The following is a 26,339-nucleotide window of genomic DNA, read 5'->3' as shown; positions in this document are numbered from 1 at the left end:
CTTTTGGCACTCTTCGGAGAAATTCCACGGTGTGTCCTTTTCGAGGAGTTTGTTCATCGGGTTAGCGATTTTGGAAAAACCCTTTATAAACTGCCGGTAAAAACCGGCATGCCCGAGAAAACTCCGAACACCCTTAACATCGGTGGGAGGTGGAAGGTTCTTAATAGCCGTTACCTTTGCGGGATCCACCTCAATACCGTTCCTAGAAATCTTGTACCCGAGGACGATACCCCCTTGTACCATGAAATGGCACTTTTCCCAGTTGAGCACAAGATTAGACTTCTCACACCTTTTCAACATCCGCTCTAAATTAAAAAGGCATGAATCGAAAGTGTCACCGAAGATCGAAAAGTCATCCAATAACACCTCCATGCAATCTTCTATCATATCATGGAATATGGCCATCATGCACCTTTGAAAAGTGGCCGGAGCGTTACAAAGGCCAAAGGGCATGCGACGGTATGAGAATGTGCCATACGGGCACGTGAAAGTGGTTTTCTCTTGGTCCTCGGGTGAGATAGGAATTTGAAAATAGCCCGAAAAACCATCAAGAAAACAATAAAAGCTATTTCCCGCTAACCTCTCTAGCATTTGATCCATGAAAGGTAACGGGAAGTGGTCTTTGCATGTGGCGTCGTTCAACTTACGATAGTCTATACAAACATGCCACCCCGTAACAGTCCGAGTGGAAATTAACTCATTTTTATCATTAGTGGTAACAGTCATACCACCTTTCTTAGGTACACAGTGTACCGGGCTAATCCATGGACTGTCAGAAATTGGGTAAATCAGACCTGCATCGAGGAGCGTAATGATCTCTTTCTTCACGACATCTTGTAAGTGCGGGTTCAACCTCCTTTGACGTTGCACCACAGGTTTAGAGTTATCCTCCATTAGGATTTTGTGGGTGCAATAGGAGGGACTAATACCCTTGATGTCATGAATTTTTCACGCAATGGCCAGTTTATGGGCCTTTAGCATGGTCACAAGTTCAGTTTTCTGACTTGTAGTAAGAGAAGAAGAAATAATTACCGGGAGCTTAGATTCCTCCTGCAAATAAGCGTATTCCAAATGATCTGGAAGTGGCTTCAATTCTAACTCGGGAGGTTCTTCAATTGAAGACTTGCTCAGGTAATCCACATCACGTTCGAGTTCTTTGAACTCCTCCTCAGTCAGCTCATAGCTGTTTTCCATTAAGGTGGTCAAAATATCCACCTCCTCAACCTGCAACTCTTCATTAATTTCAACCAATGAACACTCTCCTGAACCCTGTAACTCTGGGAATTCCTACAAAAACTCAGACTGGACATTCACAGTGTTAAGAAAATAACATGTATCATCAGGGTAGGCAGGGTATTTTAAAGCATGGTCGATTGAGAAAGTTGCATGCAAATCATCTATCCTAAGGGTCAACTGTTGGCCATAGACATCAATGATACATCTAGCCGTATTTAAAAATGTCTGACCCAAGATCAGTGGAATCCTTTCATCCACCTCCATATCCAAAATCACTAAATCGGCCGGAAAAACCAATGACCCGGTCTTAACTAGCATATTCTTTATAATTCCACGAGGGAATTTAATAGAGCGGTCAGCCAGCTGTATAGCCATACGCGTGAGTTTCAACTCCCCGGGGTCTAGCTTTAAATAAATAGAATAGGGCATTAAATTTATGCTAGCCCCCAAATCTGCCAACGCTCTCATACAATCCAAATTACCCAGTAAACAAGGGATGGTGAAACTCCCAGGATCCTCAAGCTTCTCGAGAAGCTTGTTTGCAACTACCGCTGAGCACGCGGCATTCAACCTGACTGAAGACACGTTCTCCAGCTTCATCTTGTTAGTTAGCAAGTCCTTAAGAAACCTTGCATACTTGGGCATACATGCAATCACATTAATAAAAGGCAAATTTATATTAACTTTTTTAATCAAGTCCATGAACTTGGACTTTACTGCCTCCAGCTTCTCCAATCTCTGCTTCCTCGGGAATGGGAGCGGTGGTTGATACTCTTTAACTACCGATTTCACAACAATGGTTTTCGGTGCCCTTACAACCTTCTCAATCACCTGTTCCGGCTCCTTTTCCCCTCCAGTTCACTAGCAACTACCGGCTCACTATCCTTAACCAATGGCACTCGCAAATCATACTCATCTGGCTTTCGCGGTGAATCATATGCTAAACCACTTCGGGTAGTGATAGCATTAACGTGCCCATTCTTTGGGTTATTATCTGTTTTGCTCGGTAACTCCCCGGGTTTCCTCTCATTACTCTGATTAGCAAGTTGACCAATTTGTTTCTCCAGATTCTGAATAGCCGCTTGTTAATTTCGAAACATTTGATCATTCTTCTCATTGTTTTGAGTAACAGTAGTAACAAGCTGAGTTTGAGACATCACAAGCTTTTCGATCATACTTCAAGGTTGGACTTTTTCTCTTTGGCTTGGGGTTTCTGAAAATACCCGGGAGCTTGCTGTTGATATCCTCCACTAGAACCTGGCTGGAACCTCGAACCTTGATTACCTTGAGGATTATAGGGATTGTTGAAATTTCCATTAAACTGCGCACGTCCCTGAAATTGATTATTGTTCTGTTGACTAATATAAGTGATCTCTTCTTTCTGGTTCATAGTCAAACCTGCATCACAATCTTTTCCTATGTGTAATCCCCCGCAAAACTCACAACCAACCTTAATACCATGCATGTCCTTCTCCAACTTCTCCAAGTGCCTACCAAATTTGTCTAACTTAGCATTAATAGACCCATAATCATCAAACGCACCAGTGGTTTCAGTTCTCTTAACTGAAGCAGAATGGGTTGACTCATGATCTTGATGCCATTCATGAGTGTAAGCAGCTTGCTTTTCAATAATCTCTAGTGCCTCTTTTTCGGTCTTATCCATTAAAGTTCCACCTACTGCTTGATCAATACTCTGACGAGTTGGTATGTCACACCCCTTATAGAAAATCTGGACCTTTTGTAAATCATTCAACCCATGTTGCGGACACGAGCGTAACATATTAGAATAACGGTCCCAAGCATCAAACAATGTCTCACTGCTCTTTTGTCTGAATTGCGAAATATCTGCTTGAAGTCTAGCAGCTCGAGACGCAGGAAAAAGCTTTGCTAAAAACTTATCCACCAAAACTTCCCAAGAGGTAATCGCTCCCTCTGGCTGCTTATCTAACCATCTCTTAACTTCTCCCTTAAGAGTCCAGGGAAAAAGCCTTGTCTTGATCGAAGTATTGGCAACCTCATACAGCTTGAATAAGTTGCAAACATCATTGAAAATACGAAGATGCTCGTTAGCATCCTCACTATCCTTGCCATGAAATTGGCAATTAGAAGAAATCAAACTCAGAATCAGACCTGTAATTTGAAAAGGCTGAGTGATGTTCGCTTGAGTAATCGAATTGCCTTGGCCAGCTCGGGTGGCCTTTAACTTTTCTGCCATAGTATGAGGACAATTTGGTTGTTCTGGTTGTTCAGCCATCTCTTCAGTCTCGAAAAGATCTAATGAAATGTAAGATTCTTCTTCTTCTCTGATTTCAGGTGGTGTATCGGGCACCACAGTCTCAGAACTACTACCTAAATTAATTATATTAGAACTCGAAGAAAAAGATGAATCCACTGTAGACTGTTGCTCTTAACTTAACGCTTTGAATAACTCTCTTTCGAGTTCATCAAACGGTTGAAGAATCGGAGAATTAGAAGAATGCGTATGTGGCATGCACTACCTGTTATCTGCGAAATCACAACTAACAACTGATTAAACGCACCGATTCAACTGAGAATAAACAAAAAGAAATAATAAACTATAACTAAAACTAAACTAAGAAAAATTAGATAACAATCTTAATTTTCGACACAACTGTCCCCGGCAGCAGTGCTAAAAACTTGATGTGTAAAATCTAGTATATAATTTATCTTGGAAAATGGCAGTTTAAAGATTACTACACACTAACGGGTAGTGTACCAAATCGTGCAATAGTATAAAGTTGGTAATTCCGAAATCGTTCCAAGGACAGTTTAAACGTGAGAATTAATATTGCAACTAATAAAATAAACTAAGTTAATCTATGAAAATCGAAAGTACGAGATAATTTTTTGTGTGGCTATTTAACGATTAGCCAAATTAAAGATTGATTAAAAGTAAAAGACATTATTTTTGTGTTTTTAAGTTTATAGGAAATAAATGCAGACTCAACGAAAAGTAAAGATATTTGAATTCAATAGATAAAAGAATGTTCGCCTAGATCTCCTATTCGCAGTGTTGGATGATTTGTTTTTAAGCTCTAGTTCAATTTATCAATACATGCAACTACAGAGTCGGTTTACCCAGAGTTCTCTTTTAGCAAACACGTCAAACTTGGATTTATTGGCTTAGGGTTCCCTTTCACTAAAGACCTCTTTCGTTTGTGACTTAGTAATTAACTAATTATAAGATTAAGATTCAATTGGTTACGCGTTCGCTCCACATAATTCACCCCTATTTTGTTCAATCTATGTTACCCGGTTTACCCCCTTGGTCCAGTAAGCACCCAATTGGTTAAGACAAATCAATTGAAAACTAGTGTACTAAATTGAAACAGGGTTCCCGTTGTTCAAACAAGATCACTAATCAACCTAGTAACAATAATCAACACCCACAAGAATGGTTCTTAATCAAAATCATAATTATCATGCATTAATTTAATCAAACATTAAAATATCATCCAAACACATACGAATATTCAATCTAGACAAACATTTAAGTGCTTAGCCAACCATGGCTAAAACCAAAATCACAAATAAACAATTAAGAGTATTCATATTGATGATAAGAATTAAACCTAATGAAAATTGTGTTCTTGAATGATGAACGGATCGAGACGCGTTTCCGGAATGATTGATGTGTTAGAATGATCTTGGGATTCCCTAAAAACCACCCTTTTTCGTCAAAAAGCTGCTGGAATTCGTCTAGATGCAATAATGATTCAATAGGGTAAAAATTTGGCCTTTAAATAGTAAAGTTCTGCGGCGCTCCAAATATGGAGCGGCTCTCCATATAGCTGAAAACTGATCTTTGCACTTCCAAAACCCCTTGAACTGAAATTCCTGCCTACTGGAGCGGCGCTCCATGTTTTTGAGCGGTGCTCCAGACCCTTTTTGCTAAATCCGGACTGTAAAACTCATAAAATCACTGGTTTTCGAACCAAACTCGAATCGAACCAATCTCTTTCACTCGTTTCCATAGAAAATCACTAAAACCATCAAATAACTTCAAATTTCATCTCCTTAGTCTTAAAACTCGAACTTTCACAACACTTATCGAAATAACACCAAATCGTATCCAAAAGGACCAAAATGTAATCGATATCGCTAAGGAAAACGTGTAATAAATATGCGAGATTTATTGTTCATACATAATTCATACTTCATATTCATAACCTAAACTTTTTACTAATCATAATACTTTTAGGTTTAACAATCTTATTAATCAATTTGTAACCCTTATTCATAACCTTTTTACAACATCATCATCTTTATTACTAATAATAATAATCTTACAACTATTATCATTATCTAGCTTACTTACATAAAATCACAATCTTTAACCTTATTAATACTTCATGATAAATTCATAATTCATAACTTTTATTCATAATCAAAATCTTCATCTTATTATTAACAATTAATTATAATACTTGATCATAATCTTTATTATTAATCATTATAATTATCCTTACAACAATTCATAAATCTTTATCTACTTTAAACATAATTATTATTCATACTTCAATATTATACTTAACATAATACCTAGTAATATACTTATGTGTAATTAAATAAAGAACAAAGTTAACTAGGGTTTAAGACTACCTTAGGGTTTAAAGATCAAGGATTTGGTGATGATGAATTGCGAAAATAGACAGTCCAGTAGCAGCAGCAAAAACGACCCAGTGAGGCCCTTTTGGGTCTAATCTTGATCACGAACAAAAGCAGAAACCAAGCAGCATCAACACTCAATCAACAAGGGGTTTCTTGGACTTCTTTGGGTCAAGTACACAGCAGAAAACTGCAGCAATTCACGATCCAATACAGCTGATTTTTGGGTCCTTTTGTTCGACAGAAAACAGTAAGCACAGCAGCAGAAAAATTTGATTAATCAAGGGATTGTTTTGCAGGTGGTTCTAGTCGATTGAAAACAGCAAGACAGGCTGCTTGTTGTCAACTGCAAAAGGGTGTTTTTGGTGGTTTTTAGTCGACAGCAAAGAGGGAATCAGGAGGGTGTTTTGGTCGACAGAAAAGGCTGAAAAGAGGCTGAAGGTATCGACTGGTTTAGAGGGAAAAAGACTGGAGTATTAGTCGACTGGAATTGAGGGAAAGCGGGAGATCTAATCGACTAATTTGCTGCAGGTTTGTGGTGAATATCTTGGAAATCTTGAGGCCTTTTATAGTTTATTTTGGTTTCCTAATTCCACTAGCTTACTTGGTGATCAAGAACTTAAAGTTAGAGTTTGGCTAGGATTGTGTATGCTTAAGAATCAAGTTAATATTCTCTTAATCCTCTAAACAGCCGATTGTATAAGAAACATGTATTTTATTTCCATTTTTACAGCATTATTAATTATTCAAGTATTTTATATTTTATTATTATTATTATTATTAATTTTATTAATATTAGGGTTACATTTTAATTTAATACATTTTATTTATTTATTTGTCCCTAACATTTTTAGTTTTAATTAGTTACAATTAGTTGGTATTAATTCATATAGATTTTAATAATACATATAGTTTCATAATATAAGAAGACAGAAAATACATAAACTTTATATTAACAAAAATATTGATCAAAAATTACTATTTAATCAAAGGTCGTTAAACAAAGTTTACGAGTACAAGCAGTCTTAATAATGGAACAGATAAAACAGAAATGAAAAATTGAGGGTCATCATACCCTTCGTATGATTCGGATGATTTCTAGATGTTTAACTTAATTCTCGTTGTGATTGTGTTAACCATATTTGTGTTTAGTTTAAAAAAAATGTAACCGTGTTTGTGTTTTAATAAAAGTGATGTTAAAAAAATTGAATCTGTTATAATTAGTAATAATAATAATAACAATAATTCAAACAAAAATGAAAATTAAAATTAAAATGTGGGACTAATTTAACCCATCACATAACCATCACGCCTACCACTATAAATTCTATCACGCCATCACCTTTGCCAAATCACCACTATACCCCATAAAAACACCCATCACACCCCATCATGCCCATCACCACTAATAATGATCTTTAGACTGTTATTAGTAAAATTCAAAAGTTATTACTCCTTTCATCTCAAATCTATTGTCCTCAAACAAAAACACACAGTTTAATAAAAAGTGACTGTCACATGTACTTTTGTCCTCATTTTCAGTTTTACCCCTTACCTTTTACCTATTATTTTGTCTTACATGTATAAAGTAGATGTATAAAAGAACTTTATGACATTATCTATATCTATCTAAAAATTGACTCCAATGTGAGTAAATATGGTTGAGTTAATGTAGTTTTTCATGCTTTATTATTATTATTATTATTATTATTATTATTATTATTATTATTATTATTATTATTATTATTATTATTATTATTATTATTATTATTATTATTATTATTATTATTATTATTATTATTATTATTATTATTATCTATTTATATTTATATTGAGTAGTTTGTAATTTGCATCTCTCATCACTCACATACTAACTTTTATATTATTTATGTTTAGTTATACTAAAACTTTCAGAGTCCTTGGTATAATTGTGATATTGGTAATAACTGAAAATCAGTTAAATCCTTTCATATTCTTTAATAAACGACGAGACTCTAAAAGTTGCCTAATCCTTTACTAAAACTTTCAGAATGCTTGGTATACCAACTATGATATTCATAATAAACTATGATATTCATAATAACTGAAAATCAATTCGATCTTTTCATTTTCTTTAATAAACGATGAGACTTAAAGGTTACCTACTCCTTTCATTTCAATATGGAGTATAACTTATCTTAAATATCAAATGGCAAGTACTTACTATTTGGGTTTAAATTGGATTATATCTATCTATAATCTATAATTAAAAAATTATATATAAATGTGGTTTATTCATAAGAAATTACCATAAATAATTTAATCACGTTTGCTTAGAAAAAGATCATTAGTTACACATTATTATAGCCATTCTTTAAATAATAACACATGCATGCCCATTAGTTACTTATCTTAAATCGTAGTTGTTATTCTAAATATGGCTTAAATAAAACCATTATATAAATTAATAGCTATGATTGTTATTGTTTTATATCATAATAACAATTCATTAAATTCAGTCCTTTCATCTTTCTAATAAGACGTCTTTTTATTACCTTCATAAACATTTAATAAAAAATTACTTTGCACATTTATGAAGTAGTTGCTATCTATAAATATCTCAATTTTATTTCACATGAACCCCACATTTCAATTATATCATCATTTTATCAAGCAATTACTATTTCACTAGCTTTGGATTTTCTTCAAGCCCATAAATAAAGAACTAATTTTTGATTTTCATTTCATTTTATTGTAAGATGTAAGAAGTTTATGGTGTAGCTAAGGATTTCAATCTTTTCGTGACTTTATATCATTTCACTTTTGGACCATTTCTAAAGTAATTTTCTAAATGTTATAAAGTTCATGAAAATCTAGATATTGATGTTGTTTTAGTTCATTATGTAGTTTGTGACTCTTTTATATTTCAATGTTGGCTTAATTCTAAGAATAAAATAACATAAGAGGGAAATGATACGATTAATGCTTAAGCCCATAAATGAGTAACTAATTTTTACTTGTCATTTCATTTTATGGTCAGATAATTTTGATGTACTTATAAGAATTTGAACCTTTTGTGACTTTTATATCATTCACTTTAGTGGACCATTTTTAAAGTAAGCTTCTAAATGTTATATGGTTCACGAATGTTTACGTATTGATGTTGTTTAAGTTCATTTTGTTAATGTTAGAAATCAAAATTAGTGTAAATATTGTAAACTTTGGGGATCAGAAAAGTATCATCATTTCCCTCAAATGACAGTAAGGATACAACAACGTATGGATCAATACAGCCATCCTTCCAAAGATAGAAAATTTCTTTCCATTCTTGTAGGCATATAGCCGTTGGTTTCCTTTGTATATAATAGGATCCATTGTGAATGATCAAAGCACCAATTCTAGTTTTATCAATTCAAAGCAATCAATAAAACGATCAATACTTTTCTCATTGTTTTATCAATTCCAACATGGCGTCAGAGCATTGTTAATGATTCTGGATCATTTAACATCTTTTTTTTCATCATATTCATCTTTTTTCGAATAGCCAACAATGTATGGAGAAGACAGTAATCCCAACAACCAGCTTATTACTGAACTAACCAGCCAATTGGCTAGGTTACTTCAGTCCAATAATGACAATCAAACACAAAGGTTACCAGATTCTTTGAAAATCAATGTTAACCTTAACAATTCCAAATTTTCATTGTGGTCTAGGATGATTAAGGTTACCATCGGAGGCAAATCCGAGACCCTCCTTAAACATCTCACAGAAGACCCACCTGCAAATGATAATCAAAAGTGGAACCAGGATGACCTGGTTGTTTTTTCGTGGGTGATTCAAAACATTGAACCACAAATTGCAAGCAATCTTACTCAATTCCCAACTGCAAAGACTCTTTGGAATGCCCTCATCACAACTTACAGCTCAGGCAAAGATAATTTGCAAACGTTTGATCTACACGTCAAAACAAACAACATTAAACAAGAAGGTAAGTCAATCGAAGATATGTGGTTAAAATTACAAGGAATTTGGGGTGAGATTGAAACGAGGGATCCAAACCCCATGGAACACCCAAATGATATTATCAAATACAACAATATCACATCAGATCAAAAACTTTTTCAATTTTTAAACGCTCTGGATCACAGACATGATAATATCAAAAGGGAATTGCTTCAAATCGAACCCTTACCAACATTTGAGGCAGCATATGCTGCAATTAGGAAAGAAAATGCTCACCAGAATATTTTTAACAACAAGATCGAATCCACAAACCACTCAGGCATAGCCTCTGGGTTAATTGCACCTGCATCTAAAACCAAAGAGACAGATGGCCATGGCCTGTATTCAAAGAACCAACATAGATCAAATTACCTTTCATCCAAAGATAAAGATAATCTCGTATGTGAAGAATGTGGAATGAAACGGCACACCAAAGATCAATGCTTTCGACGGGTTGGGTATCTCGAATGGTGGAACGATGGTCATAAAAAGGGAAAAGCATCGATGGTAGCAGGAGTGACGGTAACCAGAGGCAATCAAGAGACTACCAACTCCGGTGCCACCACTGCTCAAGGAGGATTTGGGTTGATGGCGGCTGAAAAACCTGCATCATCTTCCCAGGTGAAGGTAAATTAGGTTTAGGGTTAGGGTTTAAACACCAAACCCGTTCAATATTCGGCTGGGAAGGAGACGGGTTATTTAACCCAAAATAAGTTTTATTTATTGCAGAACGACCCCTCACCCAATTTCCCTTTAGAAATTAACCCCTTTTTTGAACCCCTTGACAAAAACCAACCCCTGATTAATCTAAATTTACCCAACAGACCCCCCAAAGATTGTGAATATCTTAAACAGTCCCATAAGCTCAAAAGTAACCCTAAGTGTCAAAAGTTTTTACAAAACAGGTCCTTTTCAACTAACGACGTTTCATATGCTAATGTTATGTCTAACAAAAAAAAAACGAGGAATGGATTATCGATTGTGGTGTCACCGACACCATGACATTTGATAAAACTGATTTTTATTCGGAGTCAAAACCAAATAAAACTCAAATTAAAACGGCTAATGGCGAAAGTGTTCAAGTTAAGGGAGGATGGGCTATTGAAATATCACCAACATTAAAATTAAAAAATTGCCTTTATGTCCCCGCACTGTCACAAAAACTTTTAACCGTTAGCCACGTGACCAAAGAGCTTAATTACACCGTATTATTACACCCAACATTCTGTATCTTGCAGGACATCAGGACAGGGAAGATCATTAGTCGTGGTACTGAACGGGATGGGTTATACTATGTGGATGAAGTCACTCAAGATGGTACAATCATGCTAGCTCATGGGACTCCTAATAGACAAGCTTGGTTGTGGCATAGACGTCTAGGACATCCGTCTGCTGGTTATTTAAAGATTTTATTTTCGAGTCTTTTTTCAAATAAAGTTATTGAATGTGAACCTGTATTTTGGCTAAAAGCCATCAAAACTCGTTTAAAACTAGTGATTCTAAATCTGATCACCCTTTTAAAACTAGTGATTCTAAATTCGATATTTTGTACTCTTTATTGATGATTGCACGAGAATGACATGGACATATTTTTTAACTAACAAATTCGAAGTATTTGAAAAATTCAAAACCTTTTATTCCATGATTGAGACACAATTTAAAACTAAAATATAAATTTTAAGATCTGACAATGGCGAAGAATTTATCAACACTCAAATGAAACTTTTTTGTGAAACAAAAGGGGTTATTCACCAAACTTTGTGCCCTCATACTCCGCAATAAAATGGTGTTTCTGAAAGGAAAAATCGGATCCTTCTTGAAATTACTCGAGCTTTGATGATAGAGTCAAATGTTCCGAGGTCTTTTTGGCCCGAAGCTCGTGCTACTACCACTTACCTTGTTAACAGACTTCCAACCAAAGCCTTAGAGTATAAGAATCCCCTTGAAACTCTTGCTAAATTTTACAAACCTCCATCAAACCTTACTCTAAAACCTAGAATATTTGGATGCACGGTCTTTGTTCATATTCCCAAAGGGGAAAGAACTAAACTCGACCCTTGTGCTGAAAATGTGTCTTTGTCGGTTACGGGATTAATCAAAAGGGATATAGGTGTTACAGTCCAAAAAGAAGACACATGTTCACCTCTATGAATTGCGACTTCTTAGAAACTGAGTACTACTATACCCAACACACAAGTCAGGGGGAGTCAGAATCAAGTGACTCTGTGAGTTGGCTAGATTTGCCGTCATCTGAAGAAGTGACTCATAGTAACCCTCCTACCAGTACTTCCGACAGTGATCTTCCCAATACTACTGAGGTCAGTTCTGAATTCTTTGAACCTATTATTACTAACCTTGAAAATGAGGTGGATTCATCAGTACGGGAAACAGGTCAGACTGAGGAACAACCTAACCAACAAAGTCAACCGGATCAACTAACTGAACCTGAACCCGAACCTCCACAGGAACAATATGTTCTCCCTCCAAGAAATAACCGGGGAATTCCACCAAAAAGGTATTCTCCGGAAAGAGAAAATCCAAAGTCAAGATATCCAATGGCGAACATTGCCAAAGGTAATCTATCACATGAAGCAAAACAATTCACTTTCGCGATATACTCTGAAAAAATTCCAAACACTGTTGAGGAAGCCCTAAAGTCACCCAACTGGAAAAAGGCAATGGAAGATGAAATGAAATCTCTTATTGCTAACAAAACATGGGAAAAATGCATGCTTCTAGAATCAAAGAAACCAGTTGGATGTCGATGGGTGTTCACAATCAAACATAAAGTCGATGGAACCATTGAAAGATATAAAGCTCGACTCGTTGCAAAAGGATATACTCAGACATATGGGGTTGACTACTCAGAAACCTCCTCACCAGTAGCCAAGATTGATACGATCAGAATCCTCTTCTCAGTCGCAGCAAACAAAGATTGGCCACTTCATCAATTCGACGTAAAAATGCCTTCCTACATGGAGAACTCAAGGAAGAGGTGTACATGGAAGGACCTCCCGGATTCATGTCTACCTTTAAAGAAAGGGAAGTTTTTCATCTTAAAAAATCTCTTTATGGCTTAAAACAATCTCCTAGGGCTTGGTTACGGCGGTTTACCATAGCAATGAAAAAATACGGTTTCAAACAGAGTAATTCGGATCATACACTTTTCTTTAAACGAAGAAATAATCTTATCACGTGTCTCATAATCTATGTTGATGACATGATTATTACTGGGAACGATCAAAAAGAAATTTCAAAGTTAAAAGCAAATTTGTTTAAAGAATTCGAAATGAAAGATTTGGGCGGCCTTAAATACTTCCTAGGGATTGAAGTCTTGAGATCCCGTCAGGGGATCTTTATTTGTCAAAAGAAATACATACTCGATCTTTTTGCTGAAACAGGTATGATCAATTGCAAACCAGCTGACACTCTGATGATTCCAAATCAAAGGGTTTATACGGAAGAAAAGGCTAGCTTAGCTGATCGAGGTCAATACCAAAATATCGTGGGAAAACTCATATATCTTGCCCATACTCGCCCAGACATTGCTCATGCTATTGGGGTCATTAGTTAATTCATGCATCAACCCCAACATCATCATATGGAAGCTGTATGGTGGATAATCAAATATCTAAAGGGAACCGCAGGAGATTGGGTTTTATTTGAAATGTCCCGTTCTTATTGATTAAAAACGTTCCATATTAATTGATTTCGTTGCGAGGTTTTGACCTCTATATGAGACGTTTTTCAAAGACTGCATTCATTTTTAAACAAACCATAACCTTTATTTCATCAATAAAGGTTTAAAAAGCTTTATGTAGATTATCAAATAATGATAATCTAAAATATCCTGTTTACACACGACCATTACATAATGGTTTACAATACAAATATGTTACAACAAAATAAGTTTCTTGAATGCAGTTTTTACACAATATCATACAAGCATGGACTCCAAATCTTGTCCTTATTTAAGTATGCGACAGCGGAAGCTCTTAATAATCACCTGAGAATAAACATGCTTAAAACGTCAACAAAAATGTTGGTGAGTTATAGGTTTAACCTATATATATCAAATCGTAACAATAGACCACAAGATTTCATATTTCAATACACATCCCATACATAGAGATAAAAATCATTCATATGGTGAACACCTGGTAACCGACAATAACAAGATGCATATATAAGAATATCCCCATCATTCCGGGACACCCTTCGGATATGATATAAATTTCGAAGTACTAAAGCATCCGGTACTTTGGATGGGGTTTGTTAGGCCCAATAGATCTATCTTTAGGATTCGCGTCAATTAGGGTGTCTGTTCCCTAATTCTTAGATTACCAGACTTAATAAAAAAGGGGCATATTCGATTTCGATAATTCAACCATAGAATGTAGTTTCACGTACTTGTGTCTATTTTGTAAATCATTTATAAAACCTGCATGTATTCTCATCCCAAAAATATTAGATTTTAAAAGTGGGACTATAACTCACATTCACAGATTTTTACTTCGTCGGGAAGTAAGACTTGGCCACTGGTTGATTCACGAACCTATAACAATATATACATATATATCAAAGTATGTTCAAAATATATTTACAACACTTTTAATATATTTTGATGTTTTAAGTTTATTAAGTCAGCTGTCCTCGTTAGTAACCTACAACTAGTTGTCCACAGTTAGATGTACAGAAATAAATCGATAAATATTATCTTGAATCAATCCACGACCCAGTGTATACGTATCTCAGTATTGATCACAACTCAAACTATATATATTTTGGAATCAACCTCAACCCTGTATAGCTAACTCCAACATTCACATATAGAGTGTCTATGGTTGTTCCGAAATATATATAGATGTGTCGACATGATAGGTCGAAACATTGTATACGTGTCTATGGTATCTCAAGATTACATAATATATAATACAAGTTGATTAAGTTATGGTTGGAATAGATTTGTTACTAATTTTCACGTAGCTAAAATGAGAAAAATTATCCAATCTTGTTTTACCCATAACTTCTTCATTTTAAATCCGTTTTGAGTGAATCAAATTGCTATGGTTTCATATTGAACTCTATTTTATGAATCTAAACAAAAAAAATATAGGTTTCTAGTCGGAAAAATAAGTTACAAGTCGTTTTTGTAAAGGTAGTCATTTCAGTCGAAAGAACGACGTCTAGATGACCATTTTAGAAAACATACTTCCACTTTGAGTTTAACCATAATTTTTGGATATAGTTTCATGTTCATAATAAAAATCATTTTCTCAGAATAAAAACTTTTAAATCAAAGTTTATCATAGTTTTTAATTAACTAACCCAAAACAGCCCGCGGTGTTACTACGACGGCGTAAATCCGGTTTTACGGTGTTTTTCGTGTTTCCAGGTTTTAAATCATTAAGTTAGCATATCATATAGATATAGAACATGTGTTTAGTTGATTTTAAAAGTCAAGTTAGAAGGATTAACTTTTGTTTGCGAACAAGTTTAGAATTAACTAAACTATGTTCTAGTGATTACAAGTTTAAACCTTCGAATAAGATAGCTTTATATGTATGAATCGAATGATGTAATGAACATCATTACTACCTTAAGTTCCTTGGATGAACCTACTGGAAAAGAGAAAAATGGATCTAGCTTCAATGGATCCTTGGATGGCTCAAAGTTCTTGAAGCAAAATCATGACACGAAAACAAGTTCAAGTAAGATCATCACTTGAAATAAGATTGTTATAGTTATAGAAATTGAACCAAAGTTTGAATATGATTATTACCTTGTATTAGAATGATAACCTACTGTAAGAAACAAAGATTTCTTGAGGTTGGATGATCACCTTACAAGATTGGAAGTGAGCTAGCAAACTTGAAAGTATTCTTGATTTTATGAAACTAGAACTTTTGGAATTTATGAAGAACACTTAGAACTTGAAGATAGAACTTGAGAGAGTTCAATTAGATGAAGAAAATTGAAGAATGAAAGTGTTTGTAGGTGTTTTTGGTCGTTGGTGTATGGATTAGATATAAAGGATATGTAATTTTGTTTTCATGTAAATAAGTCATGAATGATTACTCATATTTTTGTAATCTTATGAGATATTTCATGCTAGTTGCCAAATGATGGTTCCCACATGTGTTAGGTGACTCACATGGGCTGCTAAGAGCTGATCATTGGAGTGTATATACTAATAGTACATACATCTAAAAGCTGTGTATTGTACGAGTACGAATACGGGTGCATACGAGTAGAATTGTTGATGAAACTGAACGAGAATGTAATTGTAAGCATTTTTGTTAAGTAGAAGTATTTTGATAAGTGTATTGAAGTCTTTCAAAAGTGTATAAATACATATTAAAACACTACATGTATATACATTTTAACTGAGTCGTTAAGTCATCGTTAGTCGTTACATGTAAGTGTTGTTTTGAAACCTTTAGGTTAACGATCTTGTTAAATGTTGTTAACCCAATATTTATAATATCAAAAGAGATTTTAAATTATTATATTATCATGATATTATGATGTACGAATATCTCTTAATATGATATATATACATTAAATGTCGTTACAACGATAAACGTTACATATATGTCTCGTTTCAAAATCATTAAGTTAGTAGTCTTGTTTTTACATATGTAGTTCATTGTTAATATAATTAATGATATGTTTACTTATCATAATATCATGTTAACTATATATATAACCATATATATGTCATCATATAGTTTTTTTTACAAGTTTTAACGTTCGTGAATCACCGGTCAACTTGGGTGGTCAATTGTCTATATGAAACCTATTTCAATTAATCAAGTCTTAACAAGTTTGATTGCTTAACATGTTGGAAACATTTAATCATGTAAACATCAATCTCAATTAATATATATAAACATGGAAAAGTTCGGGTCACTACAGTACCTACCCGTTAAATAAATTTCGTCCCGAAATTTTAAGCTGTTGAAGGTGTTGACGAATCTTCTGGAAATAGATGCGGGTATTTCTTCTTCATCTGATCTTCACGCTCCCAGGTGAACTCGGGTCCTCTACGAGCATTCCATCGAACCTTAACAATTGGTATCTTGTTTTGCTTAAGTCTTTTAACCTCACGATCCATTATTTCGACGGGTTCTTCGATGAATTGGAGTTTTTCGTTGATTTGGATTTCATCTAACGGAATAGTGAGATCTTCTTTAGCAAAACATTTCTTCAAATTCGAGACGTGGAAAGTGTTATGTACAGCCGCGAGTTGTTGAGGTAACTCAAGTCGGTAAGCTACTGGTCCGACACGATCAATAATCTTGAATGGTCCAATATACCTTGGATTTAATTTCCCTCGTTTACCAAATCGAACAACGCCTTTCCAAGGTGAAACTTTAAGCATGACCATCTCTCCAATTTCAAATTCTATATCTTTTCTTTTAATGTCAGCGTACCTCTTTTGTCGACTTTGGGCGGTTTTCAACCGTTGTTGAATTTGGATGATCTTCTCGGTAGTTTCTTGTATAATCTCCGGACCCGTAATCTGTCTATCCCCCACCTCACTCCAACAAATCGGAGACCTGCACTTTCTACCATAAAGTGCTTCAAACGGCGCCATCTCAATGCTTGAATGGTAGCAGTTGTTGTAGGAAAATTCTGTTAACGGTAGATGTCGATCCCAACTGTTTCCGAAATCAATAACACATGCTCGTAGCATGTCTTCAAGCATTTGTATCGTCCTTTCACTCTGCCCATCAGTTTGTGGATGATAGGCAGTACTCATGTCTAGACGAGTTCCTAATGCTTGCTGCAATGTCTGCCAGAATCTTGAAATAAATCTGCCATCCCTATCAGAGATAATAGAGATTGGTATTCCATGTCTGGAGACGACTTCCTTCAAATACAGTCGTGCTAACTTCTCCATCTTGTCATCTTCTATTATTGGTAGGAAGTGTGCTGATTTGGTGAGACGATCAACTATTACCCAAATAGTATCAAAACCACTTGCAGTCCTTGGCAATTTAGTGATGAAATCCATGGTAATGTTTTCCCATTTCCATTCCGGGATTTCGGGTTGTTGAAGTAGACCTGATGGTTTCTGATGCTCAGCTTTGACCTTAGAACACGTCAAACATTCTCCTACGTATTTAGCAACATCGGCTTTCATACCCGGCCACCAAAAATGTTTCTTGAGATCCTTGTACATCTTCCCCGTTCCAGGATGTATTGAGTATCTGGTTTTATGAGCTTCTCTAAGTACCATTTCTCTCATATCTCCAAATTTTGGTACCCAAATCCTTTCAGCCCTATAACGGGTTCCGTCTTCCCGAATATTAAGATGCTTCTCCGATCCTTTGGGTATTTCATCCTTTAAATTTCCCTCTTTTAAAACTCCTTGTTGCGCCTCCTTTATTTGAGTAGAAATGTTATTATGAATCATTATATTCATAGATTTTACTCGAATGGGTTCTCTATCCTTCCTGCTCAAGGCATCGGCTACCACATTTGCCTTCCCCGGGTGGTAACGAATCTCAAAATCGTAATCATTCAATAATTCAATCCACCTACGCTGCCTCATATTCAGTTGTTTCTGATTAAATATGTGTTGAAGACTTTTGTGGTCGGTATATATAATACTTTTGACCCCATATAAGTAGTGCCTCCAAGTCTTTAATGCAAAAACAACCGCGCCTAATTCCAAATCATGCGTCGTATAATTTTGTTCGTGAATCTTCAATTGTCTAGACGCATAAGCAATCACCTTCGTTCGTTGCATTAATACACAACCAAGACCTTGCTTTGATGCGTCACAATAAATCACAAAATCATCATTCCCTTCAGGCAATGACAATATAGGTGCTGTAGTTAGCTTTTTCTTCAATGACTGAAACGCTTTCTCTTGTTCATCATTCCATTCAAATTTCTTCCCTTTATGCGTTAATGCAGTCAAGGGTTTTGCTATTCTGGAAAAGTCTTGGATGAACCTTCTGTAGTAACCAGCTAGTCCTAAAAACTGGCGTATGTGTTTCGGAGTTTTCGGGGTTTCCCACTTTTCAACAGTTTCTATCTTTGCCGGATCCACCTTAATACCTTCTTTGTTCACTATGTGACCGAGGAATTGAACTTCTTCCAACCAAAATGCACACTTTGAAAACTTAGCGTACAATTCTTCCTTCCTCAATACTTCTAACACCTTTCTCAAATGTTCACCGTGTTCTTGGTCATTCTTTGAGTAAATAAGTATGTCATCAATGAAAACAATGACAAACTTGTCAAGGTATGGTCCACACACTCGGTTCATAAGGTCCATGAACACAGCTGGTGCATTAGTTAAACCAAACGGCATGACCATAAACTCGTAATGACCGTAACGTGTTCTGAAAGCAGTCTTTGGAATATCATTTTCTTTCACCCGCATTTGATGATACCCGGAACGTAAGTCAATCTTTGAATAAACAGACGAGCCTTGTAGTTGATCAAATAAGTCGTCGATTCTCGGTAGTGGGTAGCGGTTCTTGATGGTAAGTTTGTTCAACTCTCGGTAGTCGATACACAACCTGAATGTACCATCTTTCTTCTTGACAAACAAAACAGGAGCTCCCCACGGTGATGTGCTTGGTTGAATGAAACCACGCTCTAAAAGTTCTTGTAATTGGCTTTGCAGTTCTTTCATCTCGCTGGGTGCGAGTCTGTAAGGAGCACGAGCTATTGGTGCAGCTCCTGGTACAAGATCTATTTGAAATTCAACGGATCGATGTGGGGGTAATCCCGGTAATTCTTTCAGAAATACATCGGGAAATTCTTTTGCAATGGGAACATCATTGATGCTCTTTTCTTCAGTTTGTACTTTCTCGACGTGTGCTAGAACAGCATAGCAACCTTTTCTTATTAGTTTTTGTGCCTTCAAATTACTAATAAGATGTAGCTTCGTGTTGCCCTTTTCTCCGTACACCATTAAGGGTTTTCCTTTTTCTCGTATAATGCGAATTGCATTTTTGTAACAAACGATCTCCGCTTTCACTTCTTTCAACCAGTCCATACCGATTATCACATCAAAACTCCCTAACTCTACTGGTATCAAATCAATCTTAAATGTTTCGCTAACCAGTTTAATTTCTCGATTCCGACATATATTATCTGCTGAAATTAATTTACCATTTGCTAATTCGAGTAAAAATTTACTATCCAAAGGCGTCAATGGACAACTTAATTTAGCACAAAAATCTCTACTCATATAGCTTCTATCCGCACCCGAATCAAATAAAACGTAAGCAGATTTATTGTCAATAAGAAACGTACCCGTAACAAGCTCCGGGTCTTCCTGTGCCTCTACCGCATTAATATTGAAAACTCTTCCACGGCCTTGTCCATTCGTGTTCTCCTGGTTCGGGCAATTTCTAATAATGTGGCCTGGTTTTCCACATTTATAACAAACTACATTGGCATAACTTGCTCCGACACTACTTGCTCCGCCATTACTCGTTCCGACACCATTTGTTCCTTTCGTTCTATTAACCCCTGGTCCGTAGACCTCACACTTCGCCGCGCTATGACCATTTCTTTTACACTTGTTGCAAAATTTGGTGCAGAACCCCGAGTGATTCTTTTCACACCTTTGGCATAGTTGCTTCTGATTGTTGTTGTTGTTGCGGTTATTATTGTTGTTGGGATGATTGTTGTAGTTGCTGTTGTTGTTGTTGTTGTTGTTGTTGTTGTTGGGCCGTTTGTTGTAGTTGCGATTGATGTTGCGATTGTTGGGATAATTGTTGCGATTATTGTTGTAATTGCTGTTGTTGTTGTATTGGTGATTCTTATCACCGTTTTCCTCCCACTTTCTTTTGACTTGCTTCACATTGGCCTCTTCAGCAGTCTGTTCTTTAATTCTTTCTTCAATCTGGTTCACTAGTTTGTGAGCCATTCTACATGCCTGTTGTATGGAGGCGGGCTCGTGTGAACTTATATCTTCTTGGATTCTTTCCGGTAATCCTTTCACAAACGCGTCGATCTTCTCTTCCTCATCTTCGAATGCTCCCGGACACAATAGGCACAATTCTGTGAATCGTCTTTCGTACGTGGTAATATCAAATTCTTGGGTTCGTAACCCTCTAAGTTCTGTCTTGAGCTTATTGACCTCGGTTCTGGGACGGTACTTCTCGTTCATCAAGTGCTTGAATGCTGACCACGGTAGTGCGTACGCATCATCTTGTCCCACTTGCTCTAGATAGGTATTCCACCATGTTAACGCAGAACCTGTGAAGGTATGCGTAGCGTACTTCACTTTGTCCTCTTCAGTACACTTACTTATGGCAAACACCGATTCAACCTTCTCGGTCCACCGTTTCAATCCGATCGGTCCTTCGGTTCCATCAAATTCCAAAGGTTTGCAGGCAGTGAATTCTTTGTAGGTGCATCCTACACGATTTCCTGTACTGCTAGATCCAAGGTTATTGTTGGTATGTAGCGCAGCCTGTACTGCGGCTATGTTTGAAGCTAGGAAAGTACGGAATTCCTCTTCATTCATATTCACGGTGTGTCGAGTAGTCGGTGCCATTTCCTTCAAAATAGTTAAATGGAACAAGTTAATCATACAGAATATTAAGAGTAGTTAATAGTATTTCGTAGCATAATATGAACTCATTTATAAAAGCTTTTTCTTCATATTAGCGTTTTATAAGTTTAAATTCGGGTAGTACCTACCCGTTAAGTTCATACTTAGTAGCTAATATACAATTCAACTACTACAATTCTATATGAAAAACTGATTATAATAATATTTCGCGTTCAAACTTTTATACAATATTTTACAAACTTACAATACCGCTTATTTTACATAAAGCATGAAATATAGCACACAATAACTTTGATACAAGATAGTTGTGAAGACAATTCTAGCTAGTACACAAGTCGTTCAGCAAAGGCAATAAAGACACGTAATTCATACGTCCAGAAACAAGTCATGCATTCTGGTTTTACTAGGACTACTTCCCATCCTTGGTCTTGTGCAACATAACCGTTATGGCCGTTGATAAGACAGCGTGTTGTAACGTCATCAAAGGGACGAGGGTTACGTAATGTCCAACAGTCCCGTAATAATCTAAAAACCTCATTTCTTACCCCAATTACCGACTCCGTCACTTGTGGAAACGTTTTGTTTAATAGTTGTAGCCCGATGTTCTTGTTCTCACTTTGGTGAGAAGCGAACATTACTAATCCGTAAGCATAACATGCTTCTTTATGTTGCATGTTAGCCGCTTTTTCTAAATCACGAAGTCCAATATTCGGATATATTGAGTCAAAATAATTTCTTAACCCGTTGCGTAAAATAGCATTTGGGTTCCCCGCAATATATGCGTCAAAGTAAACACATCGTAACTTATGGGTTTCCCAATGTGATATCCCCCATCTTTCAAACGAAAGTCTCTTATAAACCAAGACATTCTTGGAACGTTCTTCGAATGTCTTACAAACTGATCTCGCCTTAAATAGTTGTGCCGAAGAATTCTGGCCGACTCTAGACAAGATTTCATCAATCATGTCTCCGGGTAGGTCTCTTAAAATATTGGGTTGTCTATCCATTTTGTGTTTTTAAACTGTAAAATAGACAAGAGTTAGATTCATAAAAAAAATACTTATTAATACAAGCAATTTTTACATATATCATAAAGCATAAGAACACTATATTCCATATATTACACCACACGAATACAACTATCTTATTCTGACTCGCTCGTTTCTTCTTCTTCGGTTTTGGTTCGTTTTGCCAAGTTTCTAGGGATATATGATGTTCCCCTAATACGAGCCGTCGTTGTCCACATTGGTTTAGAAAAACCTGGTGGTTTAGAGGTTCCCGGGTCATTGTTACAACTTAAGGACTTCGGGGGTTGACGATACATATAAAGTTCATCGGGGTTGGAATTAGATTTCTCTATTTTTATGCCCTTTCCCTTATTATTTTCTTTTGCCTTTTTAAATTCAGTTGGGGTAATTTCTATAACATCATCGGAATTCTCGTCGGAATCCGATTCATCGGAGAATTGGTAATCCTCCCAATATTTTGCTTCCTTGGCGGAAACACCATTGACCATAATTAACTTTGGTCGGTTGGTTGAGGATTTTCTTTTACTTAACCGTTTTATTATTTCCCCCACCGGTTCTATTTCTTCATCCGGTTCCGATTCTTCTTCCGGTTCCGATTCTTCTTCCGGTTCCGACTCTTCTTCCGGTTCCTCTTCGGGAACTTGTGAATCAGTCCACAAATCATTCCAATTTACATTTGACTCTTCATTATTATTAGGTGAGTCAATGGGACTTGTTCTAGAGGTAGACATCTATCACATAATATCAAACACGTTAAGAGATTAATATATCACATAATATTCATATGTTAAAAATATATAGTTTCCAACAAAAATGTTAAGCAATCATTTTTAAAGAAAACACGGTCGAAGTCCAGACTCACTAATGCATCCTAACAAACTCGATAAGACACACTAATGCAAATTTTCTGGTTCTCTAAGACCAACGCTCTGATACCAACTGAAATGTCCCGTTCTTATTGATTAAAAACGTTCCATATTAATTGATTTCGTTGCGAGGTTTTGACCTCTATATGAGACGTTTTTCAAAGACTGCATTCATTTTTAAACAAACCATAACCTTTATTTCATCAATAAAGGTTTAAAAAGCTTTATGTAGATTATCAAATAATGATAATCTAAAATATCCTGTTTACACACGACCATTACATAATGGTTTACAATACAAATATGTTACAACAAAATAAGTTTCTTGAATGCAGTTTTTACACAATATCATACAAGCATGGACTCCAAATCTTGTCCTTATTTAAGTATGCGACAGCGGAAGCTCTTAATAATCACCTGAGAATAAACATGCTTAAAACGTCAACAAAAATGTTGGTGAGTTATAGGTTTAACCTATATATATCAAATCGTAACAATAGACCACAAGATTTCATATTTCAATACACATCCCATACATAGAGATAAAAATCATTCATATGGTGAACACCTGGTAACCGACAATAACAAGATGTATATATAAGAATATCCCCATCATTCCGGGACACCCTTCGGATATGATATAAATTTCGAAGTACTAAAGCATCCGGTACTTTGGATGGGGTTTGTTAGGCCCAATAGATCTATCTTTAGGATTCGCGTCAATTAGGGTGTCTGTTCCCTAATTCTTAGATTACCAGACTTAATAAAAAAGGGGCATATTCGATTTCGATAATTCAACCATAGAATGTAGTTTCACGTACTTGTGTCTATTTTGTAAATCATTTATAAAACCTGCATGTATTCTCATCCCAAAAATATTAGATTTTAAAAGTGGGACTATAACTCACATTCACAGATTTTTACTTCGTCGGGAAGTAAGACTTGGCCACTGGTTGATTCACGAACCTATAACAATATATACATATATATCAAAGTATGTTCAAAATATATTTACAACACTTTTAATATATTTTGATGTTTTAAGTTTATTAAGTCAGCTGTCCTCGTTAGTAACCTACAACTAGTTGTCCACAGTTAGATGTACAGAAATAAATCGATAAATATTATCTTGAATCAATCCACGACCCAGTGTATACGTATCTCAGTATTGATCACAACTCAAACTATATATATTTTGGAATCAACCTCAACCCTGTATAGCTAACTCCAACATTCACATATAGAGTGTCTATGGTTGTTCCGAAATATATATAGATGTGTCGACATGATAGGTCGAAACATTGTATACGTGTCTATGGTATCTCAAGATTACATAATATATAATACAAGTTGATTAAGTTATGGTTGGAATAGATTTGTTACTAATTTTCACGTAGCTAAAATGAGAAAAATTATCCAATCTTGTTTTACCCATAACTTCTTCATTTTAAATCCGTTTTGAGTGAATCAAATTGCTATGGTTTCATATTGAACTCTATTTTATGAATCTAAACAAAAAAAATATAGGTTTCTAGTCGGAAAAATAAGTTACAAGTCGTTTTTGTAAAGGTAGTCATTTCAGTCGAAAGAACGACGTCTAGATGACCATTTTAGAAAACATACTTCCACTTTGAGTTTAACCATAATTTTTGGATATAGTTTCATGTTCATAATAAAAATCATTTTCTCAGAATAAAAACTTTTAAATCAAAGTTTATCATAGTTTTTAATTAACTAACCCAAAACAGCCCGCGGTGTTACTACGACGGCGTAAATCCGGTTTTACGGTGTTTTTCGTGTTTCCAGGTTTTAAATCATTAAGTTAGCATATCATATAGATATAGAACATGTGTTTAGTTGATTTTAAAAGTCAAGTTAGAAGGATTAACTTTTGTTTGCGAACAAGTTTAGAATTAACTAAACTATGTTCTAGTGATTACAAGTTTAAACCTTCGAATAAGATAGCTTTATATGTATGAATCGAATGATGTTATGAACATCATTACTACCTTAAGTTCCTTGGATGAACCTACTGGAAAAGAGAAAAATGGATCTAGCTTCAATGGATCCTTGGATGGCTCAAAGTTCTTGAAGCAAAATCATGACACGAAAACAAGTTCAAGTAAGATCATCACTTGAAATAAGATTGTTATAGTTATAGAAATTGAACCAAAGTTTGAATATGATTATTACCTTGTATTAGAATGATAACCTACTGTAAGAAACAAAGATTTCTTGAGGTTGGATGATCACCTTACAAGATTGGAAGTGAGCTAGCAAACTTGAAAGTATTCTTGATTTTATGAAACTAGAACTTTTGGAATTTATGAAGAACACTTAGAACTTGAAGATAGAACTTGAGAGAGTTCAATTAGATGAAGAAAATTGAAGAATGAAAGTGTTTGTAGGTGTTTTTGGTCGTTGGTGTATGGATTAGATATAAAGGATATGTAATTTTGTTTTCATGTAAATAAGTCATGAATGATTACTCATATTTTTGTAATCTTATGAGATATTTCATGCTAGTTGCCAAATGATGGTTCCCACATGTGTTAGGTGACTCACATGGGCTGCTAAGAGCTGATCATTGGAGTGTATATACTAATAGTACATACATCTAAAAGCTGTGTATTGTACGAGTACGAATACGGGTGCATACGAGTAGAATTGTTGATGAAACTGAACGAGAATGTAATTGTAAGCATTTTTGTTAAGTAGAAGTATTTTGATAAGTGTATTGAAGTCTTTCAAAAGTGTATAAATACATATTAAAACACTACATGTATATACATTTTAACTGAGTCGTTAAGTCATCGTTAGTCGTTACATGTAAGTGTTGTTTTGAAACCTTTAGGTTAACGATATTGTTAAATGTTGTTAACCCAATATTTATAATATCAAAAGAGATTTTAAATTATTATATTATCATGATATTATGATGTACGAATATCTCTTAATATGATATATATACATTAAATGTCGTTACAACGATAAACGTTACATATATGTCTCGTTTCAAAATCATTAAGTTAGTAGTCTTGTTTTTA

Source organism: Rutidosis leptorrhynchoides, chromosome 1, assembly GCF_046630445.1.
Source record: "Rutidosis leptorrhynchoides isolate AG116_Rl617_1_P2 chromosome 1, CSIRO_AGI_Rlap_v1, whole genome shotgun sequence".
Classification (NCBI taxonomy): domain Eukaryota; kingdom Viridiplantae; phylum Streptophyta; class Magnoliopsida; order Asterales; family Asteraceae; genus Rutidosis; species Rutidosis leptorrhynchoides.
The sequence above is the reverse complement of the archived record's forward strand: the minus strand, read 5'-3'. Positions refer to the sequence as shown.